Genomic DNA, 13283 nt, shown 5'->3' with positions numbered 1-13283 from the left:
CTTCAAACATTAACATTTTATGCGGCCAGTTATGTTTGATCTTCACTCTCTCTTCTCTCTCCCTCTCTCTGTACTTATGGAACTTAACGTACATAGTAAATAGTATTGGGTCTTATTATTCATTTAAATTAGGAGGGATTATTAGAAATAATCAGCCCCCCTTCACTGTTCTGAAGTCCATAACTTGCAGAGTCTTACTGTCCTTTATTAAGTCAGAATTCTGAAATTAAAGTCACAAATCTGTGAACAAAGTCTGAATTCTGACTTTAAATTCAGAATTCTGAGAAAAAGTCAGAACTCTGACTTTTTCTCAGGAGGTTTTTCCAGGTCTGTGCTGCATAATAATAATTCTCCATGCTTTCTTCTGACCCTTCAGACGGTCAGTAGGCCAGCCCCAGATGATAGTGAAAACAATGACTTGGGTTGGTCAAACTTGAGCACGTTATTGTACCAGGAACACACACACAATAATACAACAGCTGTTTAAAGGGAAACAGATGACAGGGCTCCATTTCAAGGACATGCTGGTGTGCTGGTTTCAGCCTGCTCGGTTTTACTGTACTAGGATTTACATGTTCTCTTCGCTCCAGTGATACAGCCTCTGTCTTCCTCGGCTTTGTTTGATGTGATTAAACAGTAGTGACATTAGGCTGGCTTACTGGGGCCAGCTGAAGGGCGTGAACTCTCAGGGTTGACCTACATAGACCAAAGCAAACCTGGGAGTCTTGAGATGTTAAAAGTTAGGTAGTAAGACGCTGCAATGAATCAATCAATCAATCAGACTTTATTTATAAAGAACTTTTCATACAATGACATTGTAACACAAATGTCATTGACACTGTGAGCTGTACCTTGTATGGCTTTCCAAAGATGCTTGTTTGAGCTGTATTTCTTTCCATTACTGTAAATTATCTTCTTCAGTATTGACCACAAGTTCTCAGTCGGGTTGAAATCAGGTGAGCAGGCAGGCCAGTTCATGAGGCGATCCAGTTCATGAGGCGATCTCAACCTGACTGAGAACTTGTGGTCAATACTGAAGAAGATAATTTACAGTAATGGCAAGAAATACAGCTCAACAAGGTACAGCAGAGAAGTCATCAGAAACCTCACTAAATCAGTTTACCAGTGACCTCTGACCCTCACTGAAAGAAAAGGAGGTTATATTGGACATTTGGGAAACACTTTAGATTTGAAATGTTTTAAAGACATTAACAGTTTTATTTTGTATACAAATGTAAAGAAAACTGTTGTTTTCTTGAAGTTTGAATACAGTTGTAGTAAATATAATTTTTTTCAATTAACAGAACTTTTAAAATGGTGCCTAGTTTTTAATTTTCACAAGTTATATGCTCTTATCACCAACCTGCATAATAATTTGGCACGCTCATTTCTGCAGATTCTGCATTTATTTAAAAATACAGCCAACGTAATTTGAAAAGCATCATTTTAACCACACAGTTGAAGAAATATATTCACTATCTGACCTCTTGCCAAATTTTAAAACGACTGTTTGATATAGTTTTTAAAATATTCACAAAAATGCAACCTACCTAATTATTGTGCACGCAGTGTATATAAAAATAAAAATAAAAATAAAAAGACCCCAGCCCTGACTCCAAACCCACCCCACAATACTAAGGTTAAGATAATAATAACAATGAAAATAAATTAAATAAATAAAAAATAAAAGAAGTTGCTGAACGAACTGAGGAAACACCCTCATGATATCTTATTGAGGAAACACTGGAGGAAACATAAGATGTTAAAACTCAACACAGGAAATTAAAATTACCAAAATAAAATACATTTCTAAGATAATAAAACACTAAAATATTAAACCATTAAAAGAAAATAAGATACTATACTTAAAATAAACAAATAAAATAAATAAAAAGTGACTACAATTTGAACTAGATAATAAATAAATAAATAAAATAAAATAAAATAAATAAAAAATGACTAAAATTTGAACTAGATAATAAATAAATGAATAAATAAAAATAAAAAGTGACTAAAATTTGAACTAGATAATGGATAAATAAATAAATAAATACATAAATACATAAATACATAAATAAAATAAGGTGAAATAAAACTGTTTTAAGAATAAAACTCAGTTAAAAGTGAGACTAAAAAGGTCGGTCTTGAGTTTACTTTTAGTCGAGATTTAGAGGGTTTTATGTTTAATTCTGGGGCAGTTTCATACCTTATTTATTCTTACATGTGTGTCTAAATTAGGGGGTTTAAATCAGTAAAGGAATCTAAGGTCTTGTTTCATTCTGTACAGTTTCCACTGATTTAACTGCAGATGAGCTCAAACACTCAGACGTGAAGTGAAGTCCCATGTCTGTCCCTCTTCCGCTTTCTATCAGGAAATGAAAGGCAAGAAAGAAGAGAAACACCTGGGCCAATGTTTTCTGGGAAGGGCCTTGTAAATGTGAAACCAGACAACACTCAAACGCTGTCTCACACTTTACAGGTGGGTGTTAGAGAGGATGGGGGCGGAAGGATACACAACAAGGGGGAGCTCAGCAACAGATGTCTCTTTAACCCAAACCTTGAGTGCCACAGATGTGTGTGTCAGCCGTGTTTTGAGAGCCCCGCTACATTCGGATGCAGCCGGTTCAGCTGGTTTCATAAGTGACTGAGCCAGTATACTCTAGTCTCATTTGTAAGTCCTAGTCTGTGTAAGATTAGCACTGAAATTAAGATCTCTTTGATCATTGTCAGGGATTAAAATGTGAGAGTGGTGAAAAGATGATCAGTGTCTCCAAAAGCTCAACATGACTCTTCGTTTTTTTGTCTTATCCACAAACTGAAGGTGTTCAGTGTAAATACTCAAGCGCATTTCTGCTGTAGGTGCATCCTGGTTATTGTTCAACACGGGTATGTTGGAGTAAAGATAAGCCTGTGTAGTATCTCTGAAAGTGATCCAGTGTGTGTGCGTATGTGTGTGTGTGTGTGTCTCTGACTCAGCTCAATGAGCTGACTACTGTCAAGCAGCTGTGTAAATTTAGTCTTGGCAGTAAAACACACACAGGCACACTCACACAGCTCCCCAGGCAGATTCCTCAGTAGTAAGGCCTTGCCCTCCTGAGAGGACAGAGATAAGAGGAGCTGAAGGAGAGGGGAACAGATAATACAGGCGGCTTTATTATGACTCTGATGTGGGCTACAACTGAGCTTCTAGTGAAGATTATGAGTGTAAGGTTTGCTCTCTAATTGACATGAGTCCTGGTCTTTGTCATCCACTTGTTAAATATGATCTGATGATACTCAAACAAAGGAGAGCAATCATACTATCACTCATAGCAAAACTTGTCTGAGAATGTTGCTGTTGCGATATAACACTTTAAAATATCATAGATGTAGGGTATAATGCCCAGTGAGGCGTCCATTATCAGGAAGTGATCATTTATTTCTGATAATGGATACTTTTTAAGCTCTGGAATATCATCCTGGAGGTCATTAGAGGGGCTAACTATGTTAAGAATTTAAAGAAACAGACCTACTGTTACTCCCTCACTTTAAATTGTGTTTAACATGTTTCTGTTTGAATTTTGTGTCACTCTCCATGAAATTTCCTCAGTATATTATATCTTTGTATACCGACATGTGTACAGCCTATATCTGTTCTTGTGAAGCACCTTAGTGCAGAGCTTGTTTTGTTTTAAGTTGCTTCATAGATGAAATAGACATCATTATCCTGCACGTACTAGTTAGGTTTTGTTTGTTTTTTTAAAGCCAGAACTCTGTGTTCCTCCTTCACCTGAGGGTTTGATTTATACCCAAAACAATGAAAACGATCATTATTATATCATCAGCTAATTATGTAATTAAGATGTAACTCAACAGTCTATTAGGTGGAACTGATATTAGATACGATTTGGCAACAGGAGATATTTTCAGTCAGCTTCGTGCTCACTGACGTCTTTGGCTCAGCTCACAGCGTGTTCACAAGATTCAGAGTCGTACGGTTGTCTTAAAGTCAGAATAGTTTCATGGTGTGTTTGAAAACACAACCAGATAACTATCACTGCGTGCCAGATATTCTTAACTCTGAATTGAGTGTGTCCACCTCCTCATGGAATCTGCAGTTGTCCTGAGGGTGAACTTAAGTGTGGGAAAAGTGAACATTTGTGTTGCTTCTTTTGAAGCTGCTCTCCACTCTGTCAACGACATCACTGATCCTAGTCCTCCACATCCATGTGCAATAGACACTCATGCGAAATCTTAAACTGTCTAAAGTTGTCCCGAAATCAACAGCAAGTTTCTGATCTTTTGCTGCAGTCGTGTGAATGAGTGGCTTGGCGTTCAAGTGGTAACATCGTTACTAGCAATGGCTACATGAAGGCCAAAAGTTTGATCGTTGTCCTTGCTTTATGAGTGGGAATGCTAATATTAACATTTTTTTATATGTGCTAAAATGTCGTGCAGAAGAACAACAAACTCCTCTTGGTTCTGTACGTGGCTAACGCAAGTAGAAACCTCCGGCCTCGAGAATTGAAGCCAATGCAGAAGTGTTAAAAACTGCAGTTTCTCAAGTGTCCGCTTGAGGCTGGCTCCAAAAGTACCGGAAACCACATACACACCAATTCAAAAATGCCGATCTTTACAGCAGAAAAAAACATGTTTACAGCCTGGTACAAAAAACGAGTGTAGTCTGGATAGCTCATTTCTCGATCGGCACACACTGTATGGGGGGATTGAATTTTTCATAACGCTGCAATTTGGGGGTGGGGTTGGGCTCAGTGTAGAGTCGGTCGTCTATCAATCAGAAGGTTGGCGGTTCGATCCCAGCTCCTGTCACATGCCGAAGTGTCCTTGAGCAAGACACTGAAACCCGAATTGCTCCCTCTGTTGTTCAGAGGTGTGTGAATGTGAACAAATGAGATCAACTAACACTGATGGTCCCTCACTACATAGCAGCCTCTACCATCAGTGGGTGAATGGGTATGAATGGGTGAACGTGACGAGTAGTGTAAAAGCACTTTGAGTAGTCAGACAGACTAGAAAAGCGCTATATAAGTACAAGTCTATTTACCATTTACCAATTTCAAAGATATTAAGATTTTGAGTTTTCCATAATTAGAGGCACAGCTGACTTGATTGGCTAGGAGGCTAAAAGCCCGCCTCTTTACCTCACACTAGCTCGACAGTAGTTAGCTTGAGTTCAGCATTTCCAATATGGCTCCCGCTGATGACTGGCTTTAAAACAGAGCTTCAGAAACAGATGGGTGACGTCATGGATACCACGTCCATTATTTATAACCATATGATTTCTCTCCTCTTACTACAGACCCGATCAGTTACAGAATAACTTCATGTATTTGCATCAAACTGGAGTCTCTAGGCTCAACCATTTCTGTGGACGTGATCAGACACGTCACAACTGGTGAACACAATGCTTTCAGAAACTTTTGACTTATGATGTTTTGAATACCATGAGGGGGGGGGCGTTCATACGTCCATTTCTTGTGAACACGGTAAACAAGACCCCATATGAAGGCACCATTTCTATGATGATGCATGTTGAATCTGTATGGTCATAAAGATGACTGGGGTTGAGCTGTTAAGTCAATTTTATATGAGTTTCTGAGGAGGAATGTTTCACATACTTATGTTTTTTTGTGAAAATACTGTCACGTGTGTTTCTCTTGGATGACTTTTAGGACACTTTTTGACAGGCCTGTACGTTTTGATGTATTGTTTGTACATTTTTACACAGAAGAAGAAGAAGTACCAAAAGTTTGTGTGCTTCACATTGCAAAAAGCCAACCTACGGAAAGGTGTTGGGGATGACAGGTTTGACAGGTTTGTCAGTTGTGCCACAAAAATATGTTTCAAGTATCAGATTCCTCCTCGCACAAGACGTGACCTTAAGACTCGGGGGTAAACTGAGGCTTACATGCATGTGGAGTCTTGTTACTGTAAAGGAACCTCAAACATGCCTCACACATGGACTTCTCAAGGTGGTTCGACAGATTGACTTTGAAGCAATAAGCTGAGTAAAAGAATTAAAGAGTATCTAGTCTGTGATTCAGAGAGAAACTCCTTCCTTCTGACCACATGAGGAGATCATGGGTGTAGTAGCTCCCAGCTAAACAGCACAGATTATTCTCGTCTTGTCACATTCCTCTGCGGTAAGGAGTAATTAAGATCACGGCGGTTTCATCCAGTTCAGTCATTCAGAGCTGTGCGGCTCTTCAAGGTTTTCTCACATATTTTGACACGCACGGTGTTAGGACAGATTCTGGGTTTCAGTTTAAGAGACTTTCATGACGAAGAGGCTGCTTTGTAGTGAAGGCGTTTCAAAGAAGAGACTTCGTGAGTCTTTATGATGGCCTCAGGGATGGATGCATTCATCGTTTAGAGACCATGAAATGTCAAGTGGAAAGGACCTTGTGCTGTCTTTGCAAATCCAAAAGCTATGAGATCGATTATCTGCTGTCTGCTGGCAGAACTACTGCTGTCGCGAAGAGTCTTTCAGGACTCTGAATTACACAACACACTTTTAGTTTAAGAGATCTTGTTTATTATCTCAATCCAGGAGAAAGCAACGAGCAGTGAGTCAGGACATCAATTTTACTTTTGAGTACAAAACTATTTAGAAATTCTCTTTGCAACCAAATATACAAAATCAACCCTTCATGAAGGCAGTTTTGATTACAGGGCTTGTGCATTTGTTGCAGTCATCTTCTCTGGGTGTTCTCTAACTAACCAGCAACTACAAAGTTTACAGCCTGAAGCCCTCCTATAGTTCCTCTTCCTTCCTTTAAAAGTAACATCTTTTTAGACCTATTGCCTGCAGCAAAGCGTCATCGAGGGTACAAATTGATTTTCTCTCCTGAGCTCAAATCCAGACTGTATGGAGGTATAACCGCTGTTGAGTCTATCCTTAGCTTTATCTAAGTTACATTAGGTTACATGACTAACAGCATTTGGCTCACCAAGGTCTGAAACCTAGTAAGGCTGCGAGGCCGTTTATAGTTGGTCTACTGTATGTCAGTGGTAGCCAAGCGATCTGACACATTCAGATACTCCGGGCCTGCACTGTTCACAGGTCTATTCCTGGCTCAATTTAACTCTCAGACATGTTGAACACGTGTCGGATCAAAGTGTGAGAACTCCACCTGCTGATACCGCTGTGCTTTTACATCATGACGTCAACTGGAAGATGTTGAAGTGTTAATATTTTATTTATACATCGGAAAGGAAAGATTATTTTGATTAGTTTATCCTGGTTTGTAACTAGGGCTACACTTTGGAGATCATTTCTCATCACAGGAAGAGGTTATTAGTTCAAGTCCTGGCTGAGCAGGTGCCAGCTGCCTCCAATGATCCAAAAACATGTCTTCAGGTTGATTGGGGACTCAAAAGAATTGCCAGTAGGTGTTAGTGTGTGCGTGAGTGGTTGTCTCTCTCTCCATGTTTGCCCTGTGATATGTTGGCGACCTGTCCAAGTCGTAGCTTGCCTTCGACACAATGTCAGGTGGGACAGGCTCCAGCCCCTGTGATCCACAACGGGATAAGCGGTCATGATAATGCATGAATGGATGGGTAAGTTTATCATTGTTTGTAAATATGGCTGCACTTTGGAGATCATTTCTCATCACAGGAGGAGGTTATTAGTTCAAGTCCTGGCTGAGCAGTTACCAGCTTCCTCCCACAATCCAAAAACATGTCTTCAGGTTGATTGGGGACTAAAAAAAATTGCCAGTAGGTGTAAGTGTGTGCATGAATGGTTGTCTCTCTCTCCATGTTTGCCCTGTGATATGTTGGCGACCTGTCCAAGTCGTAGCTTGCCTTCGACACAATGTCAGGTGGGACAGGCTCCAGGCCCTGTGATCCACAACGGGATAAGCGGTCATGATAATGCATGAATGGATGGGTAAGTTTATCATTGTTTGTAAATATGGCTGCACTTTGGAGAACATTTCTCATCACAGGAGGAGGTTATTAGTTCAAGTCCTGGCTGAGCAGGTGCCAGCTTCCTCCCACAATCCCAAAACATGACGTCAGGTTGATTGGGGACTCAAAAAAGCTGCCAGTAGGTGTGAGTGTGTGCATGAATGGTTGTCTGTCTCTCCAGTTTTGCCCTGTTGGCAACCTTGCCTTCCGCCCAATGTCAGCTGGGATAGACTCAAGCCCCCGCGATCGAGAACTTTATGGTAATGGATGAATGGATGGGTTAGTTTATCCTGGTTTGTAAATAGGGCTGCACTTTGGAGATATTTTTTCATCACAGGAAGGTTATTGGTTTGAATCCTGACAGGTGCCAGCTGCCTCCAAGGATCCAAAAGCTTGTCGTCAGGTTGATTGGGGACTCAAACAAAACTGCCAGTAGGTATGAGTGTATGCGTGAATGGTTGTCTGTCTTTCCAGTTTTGCCCTGTGATATGTTGGCGACCTGTCCAGGTTGTACCCTGCCTTCCACCCAATCCTCAGGTGGGATACGCTCCAGCCCCCGCAATCCAGAATGTCATGATAATGCATTAATGGATGGATTAGTTTATCCTGGTTTGTAAATAGGGCTGCACTTTGGAGATCATTTTGCATCACAGCAAGAAGGTTATTGGTTCAAATCCCGCCTGGGCAGGTTCCAGCTTTTCCCACAAACCCAAAACACGACGTCAGGTTGATTGGGGACTTGTTGATTGCCCATTGGTGTGAGTGGTTGTTGTCTCTACATGTTAGCCCCCGTGATAGGCTGATGACCTGTCCACCTGTACTTGGCCTCTCGCCCAATGACAGCTGGGATTGCTCAAGCCAAGTATTCTCATATTTTACCATTCTGTGATTTTGTTTGTGTGCTGAAATTGTGTCTCTGATAAATACACACTCCTTCATGGCAGTAGATTATTTTAAACTAACACATTTTTTAGCTGCTAAAGTGTCAAAAAGTTGTCTCAAGACCAACAAATTAAACCTGCCAGCTACTTTCTGAAAGATAAAGTTAGAAAGGGACTACATCATAATCTAAATAAAATAGTTAAATGTTTGCACATTTACAGTCTGGTTTTATTGGGATGCAATTGTCAGGCTGTCTGGTTTATCATCCATCAGACCTCATCACTGATCCGGACTGGAAATGTCACCCCAGATGTGTTTTTTCCAAAGCCATCAGGTCCGACGTTTCATTGGCTAATACGGTTTACTCAACGTAGCTGCTTAGCTAATCTTATTATCAGTCTAAGCTGTACTTAGTATGTGATGCTTATTTGCTAACATTAGAATGCTATCACACAGAGCAGTTTGTACCTTTCATGTTTCCTTTAGTCATTGAGATCTGTTCTCTCTCGTGTAAAGTCACAATGCTTACATGCAAATGAAGAATACACAAAGAGAGGCTTACAGGCTTTACAAAACATATCAATAACACACTCCACAAGACAGGGATTATGTAAGTGTTCGTGTGTTTCCTTCAGGGCAGTTATTTAAGTGTATTTAGTGATGTCAAAGAAAGGAGCGTCTCTGAGGTTACAATGTTCTCAAAACACAAAGAAGAAATAAGGCAGGTGATTTAAAAGCTCTAAAAATGTGCAGGTGTACACGTTCCTCAGCTTTGCTGAGAAGTTGACTCCAACGACAGCATCGGTTCTCTAGAATTGGTGGGTCTTGAACTTACACCCCTGAAACACGTGAGATCCAAGGCGATTTCAAAACAACTTCAGGACATTTAAATCCAGAATGATTCCACAATAACTATTCACACAACAATCCCCACAAAGGGAGAGTAAATGTGTCTGATAGAGTATCACAACTGTACAATAGTTCTGATGTACTACAACTTGTAAGAGGACTTTTATGCAACATAAACCAAATAGTAGAAACCCAAGTCAAGCAACTGAAGTTGTGGGGAGAAGGTTGGATGTTCATCAGCTCACTTTTTTCTTATCCTGACGGCTGACAGCTAAGTCCGGTTAACCCTAGAGCACTAATGTCGGGTGATTTTCACCCATGTGATTTGTGATTTTCATTATGTTGCTGCTGTCTGAGTTGAATGAGTCCCTGGGTAGCTTCAGGCTGCTCTTTGATCTCACCCAAGGTAGGCCTGTTTCCCTTCTACCAACCTTGTATTTTTCAGCAGGCACATGTTCGGGTGATTTTCACCCGACGTTAGTGACTGAGAGTAAATTCTTTGTTTATCTCTCTCACAGTTATCAGTGATGCAGTGAGACTGTGCCTTCATTTGATAAGGCTCACGTGTCCTAGGAATGGGTGGCCCAAAGAACAAGTTCCCAGCTCCATTACTTTTTAATAAAAAATCATTAATCATTAATTATTATGAGATGTTTTATACTGGGAAATACAAGAGGAGTACTTCAACTTGCAATCTATTGTTGTACTATGGTATATTTTGATGTGAAGTATTTTTTAACAGGTATATTACATCGAGTAAAATATACCCAATGTTAGTGATGGTGTTACTAAATGTTACGTTTGTGTCTTAGTGTTAAACAGACTGACTTCTGTGACGTTTTCAGGAGTGGAGTACGCGAGTGGAAGCGGTTTAAGACAAGTGGTCTTAAACCATTCTGATCCTGAGAGATGAAGCAAGTGTGGAACTGCTAAAAAACTGAAGTTCGGGGCGCTGGTGGCCTAGCGGTCTAAGCGCCCCACATACAGAGGCTACAGTCCTCTCCGCAGGGGTCGCCGGTCCGATTCCCGGCTGGTTGACCATTTCCTGCATGTCTTCCCCTGCTCTCTACTCCCCACATTTCCTGTCTCTCTTAAGCTGTCCTTTCAAATAAAGGCAAAAAGGCCAAAAAAATATATCTGAAAAAAAAAAACTGCAGTTCCTCAAGTGTCCACTTGAGACTGGCTGCAAAAACCCCTGAAGTCACATACACGCCCATTCCAAAGAGCCCATTACAGCAAATATAAACCTGTTTACAGGCTGGTACTAAAATGTGGGCACACAGTAGCTGTTATTGAGGAGGATAATGAGCCACCTCAACTCCGCCTTTTTTGGCCCTTTGCCAGGTTGACTGAAAGTTAGGCTGAGACAACATTTCCGATACTGCCATTGATAGGCTTCAAATCTCTGCTTCATAATCCAATCTGAGACCACGTCCATGTTTTGAACAGTCTTTAGTTTAAGATGATATTCAGGAGCTTCTCCAAAAAAGTGTTGCATTGTTGTATTTTTCCAGAAAATGATCAGATTTTAGTTTGATTGTTCTGAAAACATGGTTAATTTTTACTACTTTTAATTCATTGCAGGGGAATTAAAACAGATGAATTGTGAAAATGGGGAAGGAGTACAAAGAGGTGCAGAAAGTGCAGAAAGTGCTCCACTCTGGACACGCTGTCTGTGTTGAGGAACAGGAGACGACTGGGTCACGGGAGCACGTCCACGTCAGCAGGCTTTTGAACATCACAGCTCCTCCTGCCATTTGTCAACATGACCCAGTAAAGCCACACACTCTCATTAAGTGCATGTGGTGCAGGCGTTAAACAGACCTTTAACGTGGTTGGTGTGCAAGCTGTTAGCTGGAGTCAAACAGAGACACAGGCATGGCATGTGTTAACTCTTACTTGTCCTCTGTGGCCGTATACAAATGATTCAGGGGCTTTTTCTCGGTTTCATGAATCTCCTCCTTCAGTTTGTGTAACATCTGGGCTCGAAGACCGCAGAATAGTTTGTTACATAACATCCTTAATTTCCATCCCTCCCTTTCTGCACTACTACCCGTTAGAAAAAGCAAGAAACTGATGAAGCATGATCATTTATCCATCTTAAGACATTCATCTTTCTGTTGGGCTGTGGCTTTTTTGAGTGACTTGTTTTGTATTGGAGAACGTTTTTGGTATTTTCTTTTTCAAAATTGTAACTTTAAGTGTTCCTAAACTTATATTTCTTACATCAGTGGCAAACCGACACAACAAACAACTTATCTAGACTCTGACCAAGAGAAATATGTGCATTGAAATGCAAGAGCACCACTATCAGCGCTGCCTTTATCTCAACTCATGATATTCTCCAGGATATCACAACACTGTGGGTGCTGGTTAAAAATGATGTGTTTGGTTATGTTTGCCTTTAGGTGAACAGCACAAAGAGAGAGAGAGTGCAAAATAGAGAGGGAGAATATTATACAAGAAAACAGTTACCTCTGAAATGGCTTTATTTGATTTTGGATTACAGATCATGTTTTAGGTTAAATCAATATACAGTAATTGAGTGTGACTGTCAGCAATAGTTCAGAGTCTGTACAAAAGATTGTCTACATCACTTGAATGCTTCCAAAGGTTATATGGTGTTCTTTACAACATTGTGCCCCATCTGATTGAATGCCCCACATGTCAAATCAATCCACAGAAAGGAGTTCCGGCACATCCAGTGTGCTCTTCATGACTTCACCTCTTACTGTTGACAATCTGACAAAAAAAGTGACATCCTGTTCGCTCACTAAACAACATTGAGGACATTTTTAATATTACTCTCAATTCATTTGGACTTTTAACTTTAGATTGGTGGTTAGTGGCTGACCGGTCAGCAGCAGAGGGAAGAACACGAGAAGTAGAAAAACAGTGCAGAAATTAGAGAGGATATTAGAACACACAAAGAGCTGTGTGAAATAGACGTCGAACAAATTGAAGAAAACGCTCAATGCAACCAAAAAGTGTGAGCTTTGGCAGAGTTACAGGACTGGGTGAGTTAGAAGACAATGCCAGCAGAAAAGTCACGAGGAAGAGGAGCGGAAACAGGTGCTGCTGTTGTTTTCTGCATCTGTGAAGTATGCTAATAGAGATGTTAAGACTTTACTGTGACAGAAAATGTTAAGTTTATTGTTAATTCAAACTTTAAGTCGTCTGGTAAGACAGCCGTTGTCATAGAAGTGCTACTAACCCTCAAAACTCAGGGTCTATTCTTTTTAGCCGTATGCATAAATCACTTTAAATCAGTAAAATCATCACTGCTCAGAGTCAGCTTTCTCGTAGTGGGTGGCTGGGTAGTAGCCGGTGGTAATGTAAAATAGAATTCCCTCAGGATGAGACAAGACCCCGACACGTAGCAGAGGGTCATGTCTCACCCTGTTGAGATTCTGCACATTATCCCAAACATACACTTGAAAAGAAAGTCCCCAGAATGTCTCCAAAATAGTTTTAAACCGACTCCTCTCCCCTGTTTCCAGTTGAAAGTAAATGCAATGACAGTAAGCAGATGTTAACACCAAATACTTTGCATACTGAACTGTTGAAAGTGAACCTGAGAAAGTTATTTGGATATTTCTGTATTCCCCTCCTACTTTTCACCCAGAGTGACCCTCTCCCCT

The sequence above is a fragment of the Notolabrus celidotus genome, chromosome 7 (assembly GCF_009762535.1).
Source record: "Notolabrus celidotus isolate fNotCel1 chromosome 7, fNotCel1.pri, whole genome shotgun sequence".
NCBI classification, from domain to species: Eukaryota; Metazoa; Chordata; class Actinopteri; order Labriformes; family Labridae; genus Notolabrus; species Notolabrus celidotus.
Note: the sequence above shows the minus strand (reverse complement) of the source record.